A 20,233-nucleotide genomic window follows, 5' to 3' on the forward strand; every position below is an offset into this window, starting at 1 on the left:
TTTTAATCCTTACCTGAGGATATTTTTTCATTGCTTTTCAGAGATAGTGGAAGAGATAGAGACAGAGATAGAGAAACATCGATGTGAGAGAGACACATTGATTGGTTGCCTCCTCCATGAGCCTGGACCAGGCCAGGGATTGAGCCTGCAACTGTATGCCCATCTGATTTTTTACAAAGGTGCAAAAGCAATTAAAAGGAGAAAGGATTGCCTTTTTGATAAATGGTGCTGGAGTACATGGATTTCCATAGGCAAAAAAAATAAAAAATAATCTTAATTTACACCTCAAAGCTTACACAAAAATTAACTCAAAATAGACCACAAACTTAAGTGTAAAAAGTAAAAGTATAAATTTTTTAGGGGAAAAAACTTGAAGAAATTCTTCAAAGGTGAGATGTAGGAATTTAACATGCAACCCGCTTGGATTTGAAACTACTGAGGTTGGATATAACAGGAAATAAGCAAAAAGAATCAAAAGGAATAGGTTGGGATGGAGCATAGTGAAGAGTGATGACATGGGCCTTGAAGTTCTTGCTAAAAAGTTTTACAGTGACTTGAAACAGAAATACATATGATTTCTGAGAAGGGAAGTGACATGATCAAAACAAAACTGTCACAGCTTGATGCTTGAAGAAGGTTCAGGATGACTGGTTGACTCTTCCTAAATTTCAAGAATGTCGAAGGTTCGTCAGTGTTTCCTTTCCTGACCACATTAATAGATAATTTAATTGCATCATATGATTCTACAATCCTGGATGACCTTTCTAAATGATTTTGTGCCAGAAGTTCTTTGTTTATTAACATACTCTTGGTCTCTACATTTCTAATATTCAGGCCAGATTAAAGTTTTTATCCTGTCACGATTTTAAAAGGACTTTAGGAGGTGACTGTCCAGCCAATGACGCTCTTCCCTGAGAACTGCCCCCACTCTGTCCATAGCAGTGTGCACCTTTCAGCTGCTATGTTTGAGCCATATGACTTTGCTCACCCAGCTGGGAGCGCCCCCAGGGAGTTAGCATTGGGATAGAGAGACAAGATGGGGTGTCTCTGGTCCCTTGACCTGCGTACAGGCTATTCCAGTGCTGTGGGGTGGCTGAAGGGTGAAAGTCACCCTGCAGAGAGAGAAGGCATTCAAGTCATGGAAAGACAGAAGCATGAAGTAAATGGAGTTCTCAGGACTTAGTGAGTTTCAGTCACTTTCTGGCTTGGGTGACTCGAGATGCCCCCGTAGCTTCCAATACATCATTTTCTCTGCCAAAGCTGTTTGAAATGGCATTCTGTTATGAGCCACCTCAAGAGAACTGAATTGGATAGTTGCACAACCACACACCCACTTGTACCTGTTACTTTTAGTTTATACTTATTTTAAATTAGCCAAGGAATGTAGTACAGCTATTTTCAACGGTGAATCCAAATCCATTTTCTTTTCCTTAAAGTAAGAGTGATGCTGACTTTTCTGGTCAAAGAGGAAACCACTGGCCAAAGAGGGACTGAGCTGATTTTAAAGAGGGATGGCAGGAGGCCTCTCCTCCCATTTCCAGGTAGCGATGCAGAGATTTCAGCTCAGAAACAAAACCCGTTCTGAAGGCAAAACAGCTCCTTGACCAGCTCATTTTGATAAGGCCTCACCATGATCATACCACCCCCTCGCTCAAAAGCCTTACCTCTTGCCTATAAGACAAAGAGCGAACTCTGGGCCTGGCGGTGTGGCTGGGTTGGTTGGGCATCATCCAGTGCACCCCAAGGTTGCTGGCTGGATCCCCAGGAGGAAGCATGCAAGGGGCAGCCAATCAATGTTTCTCTCTCTCTAAAAATCAATGCAATTCTTTTTTTTTTTTTTTAAAGAGCAAACTCTGTAGTCTTGCATTCATCCCTCACCCTTCATTACCTGGCCTATTTGATCTCCCAGGAACGGCCTCTGTGCTTCCTGTGGTCCAGCCAAGCGCGCGGGTCTCCTGACGTGATGTCATGAACCTGCGCTCATCCTCTGCCTTCCACGCACCCTCTTCGCTCCCTCGGCCTGTCCAAGTCCTACTTTTGCTGCTTTTCTTCCAAAGCCTACCCAGGTGTGCCTTCCCTTGCCATTCTCCCCAGTGAATTACTCTGCACTTCCTGGTCACATGGTTTATATTTCTGTTTATAGTTTATAAAACTTTTTTAAGGTTTTACTGCAGTCCTTGAATATGGACCTATCCCCCCCACTAGACAGCAAGCTCTTTGTAGACAAAGCCAGGCCATATCCCTCCCAGGAAGCTCCAGGTCCCTAATTCAGCGTGGGGCGTGCAGTATGTGATCTGTGAGTATTGGTTGAATGGAGTTTGAAAAAAATATGTGCTTGCAGGCAAGCTGTGTACCCACAACAATTTCCTCTGGTCACGTGACTACTGTTTCAGAAGATCCATGAGGTCAAATGACTCAGCAAAAATTTGCAGACCAAATGACAGGAAATAAGAGGTTCAGAAGCAGACACTGTTAACACTGATCTAAAACACATGTGCCTGGAGCCCCAGGGCTGGTGCAAGGTTTTCCACAGCCCGTGCCAAGAGGCTGCAGCCTGATACTGTGTCCAGGAGGGGCTGACGACCCACAGGTTCCCCGCAGCCCCCTCAGGCATCTGGTGCTCCAGCAAGGGCCTTGGGAGGTCTGCAGGGAGTTGAGCATGCATATACAGAGTGTGCCTCTCTTATTCGAGAAATTAATCTGCCTGGATTTCCCAGATAATAGAAACTTGCCACTATAGGCACCCAAGCTCTTCAAAGTAAAATCCATTTTGTGATGAACATTTTCCAAAAGGAAGAACACAGTCCCACACCTTCCACCTTCTTAAGCTGTCACGAATGTGAGCTGATGACTTCTTGATTGCTCTGGGCTGACATCAGGTATATTAGTGGCTGTTTTTCCCATAGGATTATCTATCCCACCACTGCTCTTATATCTTCAAATAATAATTACAACAATAACAATAGTTGCATAAATTGCATTTATAGCAATTCCTGTGTTTCTAGCAAACTGAGAGGCACTCTACATAATTTCATTTTGGCTTCACAACCTCCCTTAGATATGTTATTTTTCCAGGTATTAGGTGTGAAAACTGAGGAGCAGGGAGGGTAAGGAACTTGCCCTTGGTTACCCGAAAAGTTAAATAATGAAGTTAGACCCTAACTCAGGTGGTGGGCTGCAGAGCCCATTGGCACACCAACTACTCAGCTTTCTCCCTAGGTCCAAGTTGACCTGAAATAAGGTGACTTTTCCTGGGACTTTCTTGGTTTTAGCGTTGAAACTCTTAGCCTAGGAAAAACCAGGATGGTTGGTCACTCTACTTTGAGAGCAAGAAAGCTCTCACCAGAACATTTGGCTTCTGTAGACAGATGTTCTGCTCCCAATGGTCCACCCCAAGCTGATGAATGACGATGGAGAAGGAGCCCCTTAACCAGCAAATCAAACCAGCAGGGCCAGACAGGGACACAGGGGTTCCCTGAGACAATTACTAATGCTGTTCCCCTTGAAAGCATATCTGTTCAACACAGTGAGGGGAAGAAAATTCTGTAAATAAAAGCCATATACTTCATTCTCTATATTTAAAACAAAAGAATGGCTCCATACACTTATAGGCAATTTTCTAAGCCCAACTGTTTTGCAGGTTAAAGAGTTTATCATTAAGATAATAAAAGATAAACCCTCCTCATTCCCAGGGAACAGCACCTAAGGAGTCCTGCCTTATTCAGTTTCATAGTCAGGACAGAAATGTGACTCCAGTCTCGGGGTGTGGACACAGATGGGGTGGGGTGCTGAGGCCCGGCCTGCAGCTGTGCCCTGCTGCCTGCATGGAAGCATCCCAAAAAGGACTGCTTCATGAGATGACCCACGAAGGTGAAGTTTGCAGCAGAGAACCGCTTCCTTTACAGGAACAGTTGTAAACAGAAACCCGAGTTAACTGAAATCACATTTCATTTATCCCAGGGGGGTTTTAGTTCCCCTTCCAAACTAGTGTCCTAGGCAGTGTCTGCATGGCCCCGCGGCCCCCTAATCTGCCTGGCCTTCTGCCTGAGAAAAGTGGATGGGCTTTGGACCACCTCTTCCTCCAAGGCGGAAAGCTGAGGTCAACGGCAGTCTGGCCCCCAGATTGTTGGGGTTGCTGTATTGGGAGGGTGTTGATTCCACAGGACATTAAGTGCTCCTTTGAGAGTTCAAGATCGAATTCCAGGCAAAACAAAGTGGAGTGGCTTTTTGCCTTGCTTCTTGCTTCTGCACAAGCCAGGACATTATCTTGGCAGGAAGACTCAATACTTTAGGGAAAGAGAAGGGACAGAGCAAAGCTGATCAGCCTAAAGGCAGGATGGGCCACTGCTCTCTCTCCCCAAGGCCTTGTTAAGCTGCAGCCTCCAACAGGACTGGACAGAGCCATTCCCGTGGGGGTGCCCTCGAGCTACCTCAGAGGGATTCCCAGCTCCAAGAAGACAGTGGGCGTTTGATGGGGCAACTGGATTACTCTTCAATGAGCTAAATGACTCCTGTAGGAATTAGAAGCCAAATAGCTTGAGGCTGCCAGAAAAGATAACAAATTTGCTTTCCCTGACTTATATACAAAAAAATTGTACCGTGGAAAATTACTAAGGCATTTTTAAATGATATTGAGGTTCACATTTCATATTTTTTTTAGTTTTCTTCTTAAATGTAACTTAATTTAGCTATTTAGAAATTGTTTATTAAAACCAAAATATTAAAATAGTTTCTCCCTAAAAACAAAATTTGATTTGTTTCTTTCACTGGAAGCTCATGTCTTCAGGGAGGGGAGGGCTTACCCCTCCACATGGTCCTAGTGTTGCTTTGACTAAATCTCCATAAATACTATTATTTCATTTGTACTTTTTGCAACTTTTACCTTCTGGCTCATTCATAGGTTTTTGAATCTCCCAGGGAATTTCTGCAAATTGCCATTGACACAGTATTGAAAACCTGGACAGTCAAACACCTTTGGACCATGGTGGGACTCTGGATGGACTAGGCTATGGCCTAAAGCAAAATTAGACCCTGAAACACAATCTCCCACTGCAGGAGCCCAGGAGTGTTGAACAGGTAGCCCAGCTCCTATTCTATTCCATGACTTTAATGCCCAAATAGGAAAACATGCTCAGAACATCCAATTTATGGAAATACAGGACCAAGATGTTGACCAAAAAAGAGAGACTCAGAGATGTTCAGCCATTTTCCAAGTAATAAAACCTGATTTCAAACTAATGAGGCAAAAACAATTTCGGTTTATTTGTGAAGAGTAGTTCTGGCTACATGGACTGTGACTCTGGGCAAACCCAGCCGTGACTCCCTCTTAGTTGTTCCCATATTTCCCTCCTCCCACCTTGTCCCTCTATCTTTTCTCCCTTTCCCTTATCTTCCCCTCCTTGCCAAATTATTTTTTTTCTTTTTGCTTATCTGGAATACCTGCTATGAACTCAGAACAAGTCCTTGCCCTGTAGGAGTTCACCATCTAGTAAAGGACATAATGATAATTACTATTGTTTTAATAAAAATGCACACTAAAATGCTAACTGGTAATATCTCTGTAGCTCTCCCTATGTGCCAGGTATCATGCCAAGTGCTTTTCTTGCATCAACGCATTTAATCCTTGCAGCACCCCTATGTGGAAGGAACTGTTACCCTCGTTTGAGTTTCTGAGAAGTCAGATGACTCACCTCAGATCTCACAGCTCTTACCTGGCACAGCTTTTTGAACAAACGAAAAATCACAGTGCAATGTGACAGATGCCGTCACAGTGGTATGTACAAAAAACGGAGAAGCTGACAAGACAAAGAGAAAAAGGATCTGTCCCTATGTGAATTTGGAAAGATTCTTCGAAGAGGTACCATTGCAGAGTGAGAGGGACTCTACCTGATGGAGAAGCACCTGACTGCAAGGCTAGGTTAACTCATAACTCAGAATACAAGAAAGAAGAAAAAAAGGTCACTGTCATCTAAGGATATCACAGTAACGGAAGTTGCTTGGCTATATTAAGCTATATTAACGCAGATGCTACATCATTTTTTTTTTTTCCATAAAAAAACACTTCATGATTTCAGTTCTTGCATCATTTCCTCCTTTATGCTAAGTAATCCTGCCTATATTTGTTGAAAGAACACCAGCATTTTCTCTTAGCTTCCTGCTTGCCCTTGCCCCGGTTTCCATATGTTTATTCATCACAGGCTGATTTTCTAGAGCCAAGCATTTGAGAATACTTGACTTCTTAAGAAATACTTTAAAAGACAGCTCAGGGAAAACCCCTTCACTTTCTAGGAACACTGGCAGCTATATGAAGGCTTTGGGACCTTCATTTAAGTTCTGGCTTTGACTTACATTGCCTCATATTTTTAAGTAAGAAAGTGTGGACGCATGATTTTTTTTTTTTTAATCTTCACCTGAGGATATTTTTTCCATTGCTTTTTTCAGAGGGAGTGGAAGGGAGAGAGAGAGAGACATCGATGTGAGGGAGACACATCGATTGGCTGCCTCCTGCTCATGCCAACTGGGGCCTGGGGTTGAGCCTGCAACCGAGGTACGTGCCCTTGGCTGGAATCGAACCTGGGACCCTTCAGTCCTCCGGCCAATGCTCTAACCACTGAGCCAAACCGGCTAGGGTGACACATGATATTTATGCTGATCAGTACTCATGTCCTCCCCTTAGATGACAGGACCTCAGTTTTCCTTGGAGAACCACTTCTGCCCCAATTACAATGAAAGCCCTTGAAAGTGGTTACCTGCCCCACTCATAGCCAATCCAGATCACAGCCGTACTACACGATCTATGCTGGGCCAACGAGCACCAGCCTTGGAGCTTCCACTTCATTCTCTCGGGAGAGAAGAAAACTCTTCCCACTTTGGTACCAAAGCTGGTGGGATATGAACTATAGGTTCCCATCTTTGCCACCATTGAGAGCCTACCTGAGAAATAAGTTAACATAGCGCCAGTGTTTCTGCTCAGACTGGTTAATACTCTTCATGGTTTTCTCCCTGCCCACAACTGAGACTACTAGTATCACTGCAATTGGACACCATCAGAGGAGTCCCTGATGGGGGACAGCGTGACTACTGATACTGCCTTTATTCAAGAAGTCAGTGCTATTCTTTACCCCTACCTTGATTCCCCACATCCTGACTGATATACCCCTCCAACTACTTAAAAATATCTCTCTTACTGTCAGATTTCTGCTTCCTTGACTCCTGCCACAACCTGCCAGTCCCTTCTTTATGTCCCAGAAAGTACATCTGAGAGGTCAGTCTGGATCTCTCTCAGAGTCAGTATCAACTCTTTCACCAGCAGAGTGACACTGTCTAATGGCCAGAGTGCCCTAGACTCTCCACTTTCCCCCAAGGCCTCAGACTTCTGCCTGGATATTTATGGCCTCAACACAGGTGCCATCAGAGACTGCCTGCTATTCACAGCAACCTCGATCTCCAGGAGAACAAGTTGGAATGCCAGGACAAGTCTACAAGGAGAATATCCCTCATACCTGCATCAATATGCAGTACTGCTGTTCCTTATGTGTGATGTCCAGCCAGCTTCAAGAGCTAATTAAGTAGCTCTCTGCCCAACCTTATGATCTTTTGAGATGATACCCTGATTTGCTCTGGTTCATCTGCAGCTCACTGAAAGTCATGATTGCTGGTGGCCCACAGTGAGGTTTCTGAGCCACATTCTGTTCAGCCAAAGCATTTGAGATATTAACATACCTTGAAAGGACACTTCCTTGGTCCATTTAAGATGCTCTGGTCTTTCTGGGCCATGTAAAGAAATGTCACAGCTGCATAGTAGTCTACAAACTTCAAGACTACATTCCTGATACTACACCACTCCTCCTGCTAAACACAAACCACGAGAACAAAGGCCATTCGGGTTTCCTAGCAATACTTTACTAGTGCACAGATTGCAAAACAGCCACTGATTAACCAGAGTTTCAGGCAGGACTCAAGTTAGCTTAGTTTGTGTTTTCCAAGGTCACTTATAAACAAATTCTTAGACTTGGATGTATTTTCTTACAGAAACAAGGTCACAGGCTGTATGAGGACTCAGGTGAAGCCGTAAGTGCCTAAGGTAACCATGTTGTCCAGAGAACTATTTCAATAACTCCTAATCACTATATATGATACTACTTCTATAGGAAAATGCATTTCAAGCTGCCATGCAGCGTTCTGGGAACACATTTCCTAGGCCCCACATTCATCTTGGCAGAGTGAACTGCTTCTTTTGATCTAACATTGATTTATCCCTACAAATATTTATTGAGTTTTTATTTTGTACCTGTCACTGCTCTGAGTGCCAGAGACACAGCAATGAATAAAATTCACTCCCTAGGTGTTCTGAAGTGGGGACACAGTTCAGCAGTAGAGTATTGGCCAGCATAACGGATATAGAGCCACCCAACTGTTTCTTCCAAAATGGCTAGTATGCTCTAAAGGTAAGTTTCCATTTATACCCTTGAGTGCAGAAATGTAGGCTCTCAAAATGTCAGTTTTAAGCTTAAACAATGTTTACTTCTAGTCTTCACTTTGCATCCCTTTTTTCACATTTGGCTGTTGATCCTCAAATGGACTAGAAAGAAATCATCAAGATAAGAGCTATTTCCCTTTCTTCCACGTGGCGGAAAAGATCCTGGGAGTCACGTTGAGTCTAGTGGAGCCTGACTAGCTTGTGAGCTTCAGGTTCCTTGGGAATCATGAAAGGGCTTGGGGGGCAGGGAGTGATGTCAATGCTCCTCATGCCAGTGGCACCGCCAGACCACTGGGTTTCCAGCCAATCCTGAGGGTAAGGAAGATGGTACATTCTCTGCTTCCTGACTGCTCTGGGAGAACCTTCTGGGTCAGCTCACCTGCACTCTGTTTACCTCTCTAACATTTGCTGACTTCCTCAAGTGACTGAGCACCTGCTACAAGACTAACTGCTGAACAGAATTTATGTAGTTACCTAGTTCAAAAGTGTTCCTAAGTCTAAAAAAGCTTTGATAATTTTCAAATGCTTATTGCTCCTTATAAAGTGGTCCTATAAGTTTATTTCTGCCAACCGTGTTTAATGTTTTTTGGGATTGGTTTAAGAAACAAACAAAATAAAACCCTTTTCCTCACAGAGGGAACCAAAAACTCCAAAAATAATAAATCTCCAAGACATTTTATAGCCCCTATTTTCCTTCGTAATAGGTGTATTTATGTAGATGAAAACTTGCATTAACCTTTTTTGTTGGGGAGGAGGGAAGTATTTGCAAAAATGTCTACAATAATAGCCAGTGACGTACCTGTGACATCATTAGATCATGAGCTTCCTTAGGACAGGGAGTGTGTTTAGCCCTGTGTTGAGGAGTCTATGATGTTAAACGAACATTAGCAATAAAGTAAAATCTCACATTTGTGCAGATGTTGCTCAAGCACTGGCCCAGGTTTTCACTATCAGTGTCACTTTTTTTTTTATTGCCCCGACACCAGAAAAAACAAAGTAATCTTCTAAAGACACAAACAAAATCTTTCTGGAATATGTCTGTTTAAGATTATGAGAGGGGAAATTATACTTGTTCTATCTGGCGAAAATAAATTTGACTTAGACTTGTGTGAAAGATTAAAAAATTCCTTCTCCAAAAGTTTTGTGCCTGCAGAGTGACTTCTCAAAGGTCACTAGAATGAGTGCAGAGACTCAATGTCGGTAAACAGTATCCTTTTGTCCACCCTGGAGCAGGGGCAGCTGTGTTCCAAACCCCGGTGCCAGAAACTTGAGCCCACGAGTCAACCTGTCCCCCAGAGTCGAGTCCCTCCTCATCACGGTGGCCCCTGGTGCCGCTCATCAAGATGGTGAGTGAAGGAGGCCGGGCTTCCTGCTTTTCTACCTTCTCAAGGGGATAGAATGTGAAGGTGGGAGACACAAACAAGTGTTTACCTGTCCCCTTTAGGAATCTGAACATGGAGAACAGAAGCCCGGGATCAGTCAGGACACAGCAGCTCAATGGCCTCCATTCCCAGGAGCCCTCCTGCTGCGTCTGCAGACATTTCTGGGTTGGAGGGCTCACTGCCTCTGTCCCTTTCTAGCTGTGTGACAGTGCCTGAGGTCAGTGGGGAAATTCTAGCCTTTGTGTGAAGTGATGTGCTAGACCTTCAAAACAAGCTTGTTCTCCTGTTCAAAAATGAAGGACATCATCCCATCGCCCCATTCCTTGGAAATGGAATGCAAGAGTCATGGGGATGCCTTGCAGCTTCCCCGCATTATTTCCAGTGCATTTCCTGCAACCGACTTCGCAACTCCAAGCAAATAAAAAGTTAGGCAACACTTTTCTTAAGTACTGTGTACGTAAAGAACACCGTGTTCTGGTTACGAAGCCTCCAAGGGATGGGGGAAAGAATTCAGTAACACACCCAGGGCTGGGCATCAGAGTGGAGGCAGCGTGGGGTGGGGGACTGAGCACGGGGCTGGATGTCAGAAAAGTCCTGGGTGCATCCCCTCCATCTACTGTATGACCTCAGGCATAGCAGTCAATGTCTCTGGGCCTGTGTGCTCAAATATACATGCAGGGGTCAGCTAAACTGTCCCAGGGTCCCTTCCAGTCTGGGTTCCAGTTCAGGAGGGACATGAAAAGACATGAAATAAATAACAGAGCAAATTCTCACTGCATCCTAAATCTTGAGAAGACAAGACTAGAGAAAAGGGATCATTAGCTGTGTAGGAAATTTAAGTGCCCACTTCCCCAGTTAAGTTTGTTTAAATGTTCTAAATCCTTGAACTAACTGCTTTCCTTAGCTTGTCAGAAGGCACTGATGAGAACATTAGTTCCCTGGGACAAAGAGCTGAGCTGCTGGTGAGGGCTGGACATTGGAACGTGGAAACTCTCAGGAGACTTAATAACAAATTGGGCCACTAATCAGTTTATTGTGACAAAGGTTTTTAAAAGAGGACAAGCCTGAGTTAGCCTGGGTTAGAAGGGTGACTTTACTTCCCAGGCGGAAACAAGTCTTTATTGTTTCCCTCCTGTGAATCAAACCCTGCTTTTGCATCACTTTAGGAGGGGAACCAGCGACAACACAAGCAGACCAGCCTTGACAGAAAACAAGGCAGCCTGCTGAGTGTGGGGAACAGGTTGAACTGAGGGTGTGCCTCTCCCAGGCCTGCTGCCCAGTGGTCCACCCTCAAGTAACCAGCCCAAACTGGCAAAGGCTGCTTCCTTCCACAGGCCAGGTTGGGGCAAGCATGAGCCTCCTGAACTTTTCCATGGGGGTTTCAGTCCTCAGTGTTAGGGGAGGCCAGCGAAGCTGCCCACTTCAGCTTATTTCGATTCTGAGAATCTGGGAACCCCCAAGGTTCTGCCCATCCACCTCTTCTTGGACACAGCCACTCCAGTTCCCACCTCAGCTGTCAGGGCTGGAAAGACTCTGAAATGAATCATAAGTATAGAAATGCAGCGCTCTCTGGGGATTCGTGTTATAGGAAAGAGCTGTAGTCAGCTGGCCAGGAGTACGGTTTCTCAGAAACACACTGGGTGACTGCTCCTGTAGACACTCCAAGGCGAGAAAGCCCATTGTCACCTGGAACAAACACCTCCAAGCACTGCTGCTGTGGTTAGGAATAAATAGTAATCTTTCAATCACACACACACCCTGAGAAAACATGCAGAGATGGATTTCAAACTCCCAGGGAGTTCTCTTGCTTTAGTGGCTTTCGACATCCTGTCCTTGCCACCTATCCTTTCACTGGCTAATTTGTGCTTGTCTTTCAAGACTTCCTGGAGATCATAAGGCCTCTCCCTGAGCTCCTGGCCTGCCTCCGTGGCACACACACACACGTGTCCTTGTGACCACTGGGTGCCAGGGTCTGCATGGAGAACGGACTCTGAGTGGGGCCCAAGGGCCTGGCTCAGTGCGTGGCAAAGAAAGAGTTCCAGGAGTTCCCTGAGTTATTTTATCTCATGTTCCTTTAATTTTATTAAGTCTTGTCAATGAGAACATCTTCCTTCCAATTAATCTATGGGTGAGGAAAGAGAATAAGTTGGCTGTGGCTCCCAAGTATATAGCAGCCTGGGATCTCTATGAAAACAGCAACATTTTCCAAGCAACAGCATTCCCCAACTTAAAGAGAGGCAACTGATCTTTGGGAAAGGATATATTATTATTCCCTTTTATTTGATTAGCAACTAAGGCAGAAAAGCTTCATGGTCAAGAGTCACAACTGTGCAGATTTGCTATGAGAAGGCCAGCTCTTCATTCATGGATTTAGCATTTACTCAGCAAGGCCCTCCATTGTACTAGGCACTTGGCTTGGCATGCAAGGTGTTGAGTGAAACAGCCTTAAGAAGTGGGTGTGGGAGGACTGGCATTAAACAAATGGCAAGTAAGTACATAATTGGAGGTTGTAATTAATACTATAAAGGAAAAGCACAGGAAACCAGGAGAGATTATATAAGGGGAGAGGGACCTGATTGGCTGGCGTTCACTAAGACTAGGGATTCTGCTATACCCAGACTTGGCTCATTTGACCACAGCCCTCAAGAACCAACTCAGTGGACTCAAGATTCCCTCATAAGGAGGGCCCGTGGCTTCTCTGTAGCCTCAATTTCCTCATCTGCCAAAAGCGGAGATGCCAACTTCCCTATTTGCTTCACATCTGAAGAGGAAAGTCAACATTTAAGCACTTTGTGTTTTAAAAATACTGGGCAAAACTAGTACTGAATGAAAGCTTTTGCAGAAATGAGCAGTTATTTCCTGGGTACAAATGTTTTCTCAACAAACAGAACTGATTTCCTCATTCATCCCAACTCTATAATTTTTTACATTCTAATTTTTCCCCATTTTTAAAAGATGAAAGCACCGCTGAAAGGTAAAACAAAGCGGACTGAGATGCATGCCTTTCTCTGGAACACAGCACAGGAAGGTCACCTTTTCCCCTGCGCCTGCCTTCCTCCGGGTCTGAGAGACAGGGCTTCCAGTCCGAGACCAGCGGGGGGAGCCAGTGGCCTCCTGTCTGCTCCTTGCGTCCCATCGCAGTTCACCTCACAGGGAGACAATGTGAGAACTGCAAAGAATGAGGTAGGAACTGGGGTTCTCTGGAGCTGAGGGGGTGCAGAGGGAGGCCTCACCTCCAGCCCTTCCTCACCTTTCACCCTGCCGAGGGCTGCTCCAGGCCCCCACCTGCAGCACTGCCCTCATACACTCACCTTCGGGGAGTCAGGGACAAGAGAAGGCTGCCCTGTCATCATGCCCATGGGACAAAACTGTGGCCTACAATGAGATCCTGATGACAGCACGGAGCATGGCTGATCTCTGTGGCCAGCCTCCTGGGAGGGTCAGGACTGGCTGGCACAGGGCGGCAGCTCCAGGGTAGTGAGCCGCAGGGCGCCAGGAGGGCTGCCCTAGGGTCGCTGGGTGACAGTAAAGTGGAGTTTGGTTCCAGCTCTGTCTCTCTGCACAGGTCTGACTTTTCTCCTGCATAGTCCCCTTCCAGCCTGGGGCAGCTGGGACTCAGCGCCAGCCTCTGTGTCCTGGAGGGAGGAAAAAGGAGATGTAGCGAGTGTCCCTGTGGTCCAGGTGCAAAGGCTGAAAGGGCTTCCTTGGGAGAAGCAGCTGCACAGGAGAGGAGAGCATGGAGGTGACAGGGGGAGAGCATGGGCCACGTGGCTCACAAGGCCAGTCCATACCTGAAGCCACATTTGATCTGCATCACCTTCAGGCAGGTGAGAGTCACCTGAGGCTCAGAGGGCTGGCTGAGCCGCCTGTTACCGCAGGGCTCGGTGGTGACAGACTCAGCCGGTTGGGCACATTTGCTGTTACACTGCTGCCTCCCCGTGGCCCAGGGCCTCCTGCTGTAGGGAAGGGAGAAAATGAGGCCCTGAGCGGGCCCCTCCCATAGCCATATGCCTGCCTGCTCGGCCTCCCCTCCCCTGGAGAAACTAGTTCACCCAAGGCCCAGGTTGTGAAAGACTGACAAGCCCACCTCTCAACAAATTTGTGATTTAAAGGAACAATACCTTAATGTAAAGCAAGTTTCCATAATAGAACAAAAGGCCAGAGACCCATGGGAAAGGTGTTCGGGGGTCCTGGTGTAGGTCCCCCTCCTCCACCACCAGCAAGCTTTCCCCGCTCACAGGCCACGTCTGCTTCACCTGGTCTCGGGTGCTAAGCACAGTGCCTGGCACTCGGCAGGGATTCCATACAGTGTTTGACGATGGATGAATGAATGAGTGGATGGACGCATGGGCCCCCAGACCTCCCAGGGAAGGAACCACTCATCCATTTATTCAAATTATATTCACTAAGAACCAAGCCTGCACCAGACATCAAGCTGGGTACTTATTGCTGTGGACCAGACTGGGCTCTGTGCCCTGGCCTCACAGAGCCTAGAGTCTAATAAGGGAGAGGGTATGAAACAAAAGGTGACTAAATAATTATTTAGTTATGGTTGAGGCTGTGTGTGTACTATTAAGGTCAATGGCCACAGCTGTCAGTTCTGACCTTTTCAGTGTTCAACTGTTAATCTGTAACCTAATTTTGCAATTTGGCCACTTTACCTACAAAATTCTAATTTTCAAACTCACTTTGGTGTAGTTTAAACACAACCTATATGTTATAATTTCTTTTTTCAGTTCAAAAGAGTTATATTTCAGGTTCACAAAGGAAAGCCAAGGCACACATATTAAATCTCTAGGGAATCAGGTTTAAGTTCCACCAAACTAAGAAATTTCTACCAGCTCTCCAAAGATTATTATTTTAAAGTTCAAAATTGCTTCTAAAGCAATATTATAATTATAGAAAAATGTCATGTGTGAAAACATGAAAAGCAAGTCATAAAAATATTAACAGCAGTTATTTATCAAATTATATGATTGGGGTGATCTTTTCACTATTTTTGGTTTTTAAAAGTTTTTATTTATTGGATGATTATCACTTTGCAATAAAATGAAAATTATAAAAAGTGCTGTTTATCTCATTTTTCTTTTGAATTGTTCATATTGCTCAGTCTGCAGGGTCTTATGCTTAGTGACTGCTTACTGTGTTGTCTTCCTTTTGTTTCTCCACCTCACATTTCTATGGAGAAATGAATGAGTGACTTTGAATCCTAAGTCTGTAAGGCCAAAGTACGGAAATTTTTGTCTTAAAGTTCAAGTCAAAGTTCCCAAACAAATGATCAAAGTGAAGATCTTTGGGGGTCCCTCAAAAAAGATTTATCAAAAGCTTGGTTTTATTTTCCTATTTAGTTCTTGGCTATTTTGTTTGTAAATATGGGATTTGAATATGGTAAATGGATGGAATTAAAGAAAAAATATTTAAACATGTGCTGTAATTAATATGTCTCTAAATTCCATTATTTAAAAAGGATCTGTATCTTATCCAGAGTAACATCCTGCATCCTTCTCAACCTCATTTATTATCAACAAACCTTTGGATCCCGTCAGAGTATTTGCTTTTCATTTGTAAATTTATCTCCTTTGGCACCCTTCTGTGATCTGTTTGGTTATTATGATTCATAAGTCCGAAAAGATTAGCTGAAGTTTATTCAATCATAAACTTACATTTGCAAGGGTCATTAGTGGTCTTTTAGTCCAAAATTCCTCCCAAAGCAAGACTTCCTTCTACAGCCTTGGTGAGTGGTCTGCTCGAATACCTCCTATGCTGGGAAGCTCACTGCCTCCCATGGAAGCTCAGTTTGTTTTCAAAAGCTGCTTATCTTTAAGCTATATCCATTATAGATGAAAGTTTCATGTTGTCTACATGTACATCGCTAATCCCCAGCACTGAAGTCAGCACGTCAAAAATGCTCAATCAATGTTCATTGCATAAACAAGTGGAAGTTTGAATTCATTCATTCAGTATATTTATTAAACATGTATGTGGTGGGTTTTATTTGAAGCACTGGGGATATAGTGGACAAAAAAGATGGTTCCTGGCCCAGGAGGCATTTTAATTCTAGCCAGAATGAATTGTCTACACATATTTTCCTCTCTTATTTATATCTTAAGTCAGGGGGCAGATGGGAAGCAGAACCATTAAGTAGGTGGAGGAATATGTAGAGTGTTTGTTTTTTTATGGCAGGGTTTCTTGACTAAATTACTCAGGAACCCCAGGGGAAGATGAAACCTCCTATCAGGCTGGCTGATGCATGTTCTAAGTTAGGACCGAATGAACAGTACCAAAATGTCAGTCCTGGCCAGGTGGCTCGGTTAGTTGGAGCATTGTTCTGTACACCAAAAGGGTTGTGGGTTCGATTCCCGGTCAGAGCACATACCTAGGCTTCGGGTTCAGTCCTTGGTTGCAGCATGTACGGGAGGCAACCAATTGATGTTTCTCTCTCATATCAGCGTTTCTCTCTCTCTCCCTCTCCCTCTCTCTAAAATCAATAACAATATCCTCAGGTGATGATAAAAAAAAAAAAATGCCAACTTTGAAGCATGATATTCAATAAGATAGAGATAAGATGGTGAGGTTTTAGCACATCTACTTATACTTTCATATTTATTGACATATTTATATATGTATGTGTATTTATATATACAGGGTGGGCAAAAGTAGGTTTATAGTTGTTCGTAGGGAAAATACAATACTTAATAAATAATAATACAAGAATAAACTCTGTGTTTCATGTACTCATAACTGTAAACCTACTTTTGCCCCACTTTGTATATATGTACATTTATTTCTATTTATTTATTTTTAAAGATTTTTAAATTGATTTTTAGCGAGAGAGGAGGGGAGAGAAGGAGAGAGAGAGAGAGACATCCATGTGAGAGCAGAACATTCACTGGCTACCTCCTGCATGCCCCCCCCCCCCCGGGGATGGAGCCCAAAACCTGGGCATATGCCCTGACTGGGAATGGAACCAGCAACCTTTCGGAGCACCGGGCGCCGCCCAGCCAACTGAGCCTCACTGGCCATGGCTGTACATTTATTTGTATTCAAACACACAGGCACATACACAAAAATAGGATATCTACCTAATTTTAAACTCATCTCTAAGTAGTGAGATTATAGATTTATTCCTTTTGTTTTTCTATTATTTCACACATTTTCTACAATAAAAAAAGCATTACTTAAGTAACTAAAACAAGTTTTAGAGAACGAACAAGCCCAGCAGGCCCCACTAGGGGGCCTTGCTGGCGATGCCTCAGTGCTTTCTTGCCCATGCCTCCCTCTCCCTCTGCTCTGCCTCCCCCCACCTTGTTAGCCCAGTAAATAGTCTCAGCTTAAGTATCCCTCCACTAGAAAGCTTCCCCGATGCCCCCCGGCCCCAAAGGCCCTGTACCCCCTGTTCTTTTTGTGCCCACAGACATTGTGGGCAGACATGCGTGATGGCGCCTGCAAGCCTGCTGCCTGCTTGCCTGCTTGTGCGAGCGCTGCTGGCCTGGCTCTAAACCCCACTGTGTCCCTCACCCTCCCTAGGCCCCCAGGAGATGTGTAATGAATGCTTGGGCTCACCTAGGTCACAGCCACAGCTTACCATTGGTATCTAGTCTCCAGCTAGACCACGCGGGCCCTTCTTTGATGGCTCCCTACTGTCTCCCAAGAAGGTGCTCTGCCTTAGGGCGTCTAAGGCTTCTACATTATACCTCAGCTCACCTTTCCAGCCTCATTTATTTCCTCTGTGTCCCTCCCAGGACCACCCATCTTGCCCTCCAAAGGCCGTGCTTCCCAGTCACATTTGTTCCTGCTGTTCTTTCAAACTGAAATTCTCTTCTGCACCTCCATCTAAGAAATTCCTAAAAATTCACCAAAAATTAGGACAACACCAGTAGCTCCCCTTAGAATTGGGATGGGGACCGTATGATATAATAATGTGTGTGGCGCTCTTAGCACTGTGCCTTGCAACTGCTAATAACATGATGAATAATAGCTGTCATTATCACCATCATTATCATCACTGATATATTAGACCCTAAGGATAAAAAGTTTTAAAAAAATTCTTGCACTCAAGCAGGTAAATAACTCACTATAATACAATGTTAAGTATTGAAACAGAGCTAGGGGCAAATGCTATAGGAGCAAAGTGGTGGCTTCCCAGAAGAGATGGTGTTTTCAATGAACTTTAAAAAAAAAAAGGAATTTCACCAGAAGAAAGGGAGAGATTAAGGTAAGGCACTGCAGGCAGAGGAAATGTCAAAAACAGAGGGATGAATGAATAAATGAGGAAGGGGCGTTAGAGTAGCTGCATGTGCTACACCCTAGGTGCTCCCCTTTTCTAGCACATTCCAGAGAATCACCTTCTTCTGCTTCTACTGCCCAGAAAACACAGCCTGGGGTGCTAGGCTGATGAGGGAAGCAGTGTGTGGGACCCTGGAACTTTTCTGCCGTCACCCTGATATGGGGAGAGGAGGCCCTGCTCCCCAGTGGGAAAAGCAAAGTTGCCAAAGCCCTAGCTGAGAAAGATGAGGGTCCCGAGCGCTCCCCGGAGCCCTGGGCCAGCCTTCCAGCAGAGTCTTGGGGAACCCAATCAGCAGTCAGAAAGCTGAAGCGCAGCCAGCAGAGCCATCCATCTGGCCTTCCGCACAACTATCGCTATTTACTTTGGATGCCTGCCGTCCCCACAATTCACACATAAGATTTATCACCAGAAGCTAGTCACACAGACTGTAACACCAACAAACTCCCCAAACCTCAGCCTTTGCTCCAGAGGCGAGGGCTGGAGGAAGTAAAGGGAGGAACAGCATCTAGTGTTGCGGGGGGGATCTATCGTGCTCTATGTATTTAGAGAAAGTAAATTCTCTACAAATGTTAGGAAGTTTTTCCTTCTATCTTCAGAAATTTTGGTAGCTCATCCCTGCAATGGGATGGCATACAAAAATTTTAAATTGTGTTCATGCTCCCTGTGTTTTCCCCTCCCCTCATTTCAATCAGGAAACCCAATTCTGTCATTTCTTGAAAGGAGATTTTGGCAAAGTTGAAAGCAGACATCAATTCCAGAGCATAGAAGACTCGATTCTTCTAGAGGTCAGGGCAGGAAGAGAGTCCTTGAGGAGCAGTAACGTAGGAAACAGATTCCTGGAACTGGTAAGGAGGTGACAAGACCTAAGAGAGGAATGGATAAGGGGTTACAGACTCTCCAAAGATCCCTGGAGCCCAGGCTGAGCGCTGTGGGCAATACAAAGAGTGGGCAAACAAGTGGCAATTAGAGACAGCCTAGAACTGGAGGGACCTCCCTAATGCCTTAGTACATAAAGCCCTATGACAAGGTGAGTCCTCAAAATGGCTAGGTTGGAATTTCCTAGTAGTCAAGTGAACTGGGGATTCAAATGTGTCTTCTTTGCCAGTAGAAACAGCCTTTCCACTCCCATTTGATATTAACCCTGTGTTGCCTGAGGAACACATAACAGCCTTTCTTGAGATAGTAGCCTTACAAGACACTGTCCATTCAGCTCAGGACCCACCCTCCCTTCCCCTCTTTACTTTCAGGCCTATAACTAGACTCAAGTTCCAGCAGGTTCTGAAAAATGAAGAACAAAATGTGACCCACGAGGAGAGGTACTACACTTCAAGAGAAGTACACAATTTTTCCAATTTACACAGATAGGAATCCGGGGTGTGTGTGTGTGGGAATGGATACTAAGGGTGTGGGATAACAGTGGAAGGAACATAAAGTTGGATCAAGCTAAATTTATTGACATGAGCCCACTAAGCAGAGATTCTGGATTCAGTGATGTAGCTTGAGTGGTTAGAAAGGGCTCTAGCAGTTTGGTTAATTGGTTGGTTGGCCGAGACCAAAGAGTGGTCTACAATAAATGAAAATTGTAATGCCAGACTGTCTTGGTATACTGGAAAAGAAGGTATCCAAAAGTTCAGGGAAATTGGAATGTTAGAGTGGATTTATCATGGAAGACCTGCTCACTCACCCTAAGAAGGTCCCCGCACACAATGCCTCTGCCATGACTGCTATCTTTGGACTTACAGAATGCCTTATCTACCATCCTACCATCACAGCATCGTGTCTGACCAAGGAACTCATTTCACAGCAAACGAAGTACAGCAACAGGCCCATGCTCGTGGAATTAACCGGTCTTACCACATCCCTCACCATCTTGAAGCAGGTGGGTTGGTCTTTTGAAGACCCAGTTACAGACCTGGCTAGTGTGGTTCAGTTGGTTTAGCATCATCCTGTGCACCGAAAGGTCACTGGTTCAATTCCCGGTCAGGGCACACACTCAGGTTGTGGGTTCAGTTCCCAGTGGGGGCTTGTATAGGAGACAACTGATCAATGTTTCTCTCTCTCTTCCTATCCCTTCCTCTCTCTCTA

General features: G+C 44.8%; 1 long non-coding RNA gene across 3 annotated transcripts in view; it reads right to left on the minus strand.

Moving 5' to 3' along the window:
* The window catches only part of LOC308560547, a 95,960-nt gene extending 88,112 nt beyond the window's left edge, over positions 1-7,848 (minus strand). For all 3 annotated transcript variants that reach the window (XR_013999351.1, XR_013999352.1, XR_013999353.1), the window contains exon 1: positions 7,723-7,848. This is a non-coding gene — a long non-coding RNA (uncharacterized lncRNA). The remainder of the gene's footprint in view (positions 1-7,722) is intronic.
* Positions 7,849-20,233: the final 12,385 nt, after the last annotated feature.

Source organism: Miniopterus schreibersii (assembly GCF_964146895.1).
Source record: "Miniopterus schreibersii genome assembly, chromosome: 8".
Classification (NCBI taxonomy): domain Eukaryota; kingdom Metazoa; phylum Chordata; class Mammalia; order Chiroptera; family Miniopteridae; genus Miniopterus; species Miniopterus schreibersii.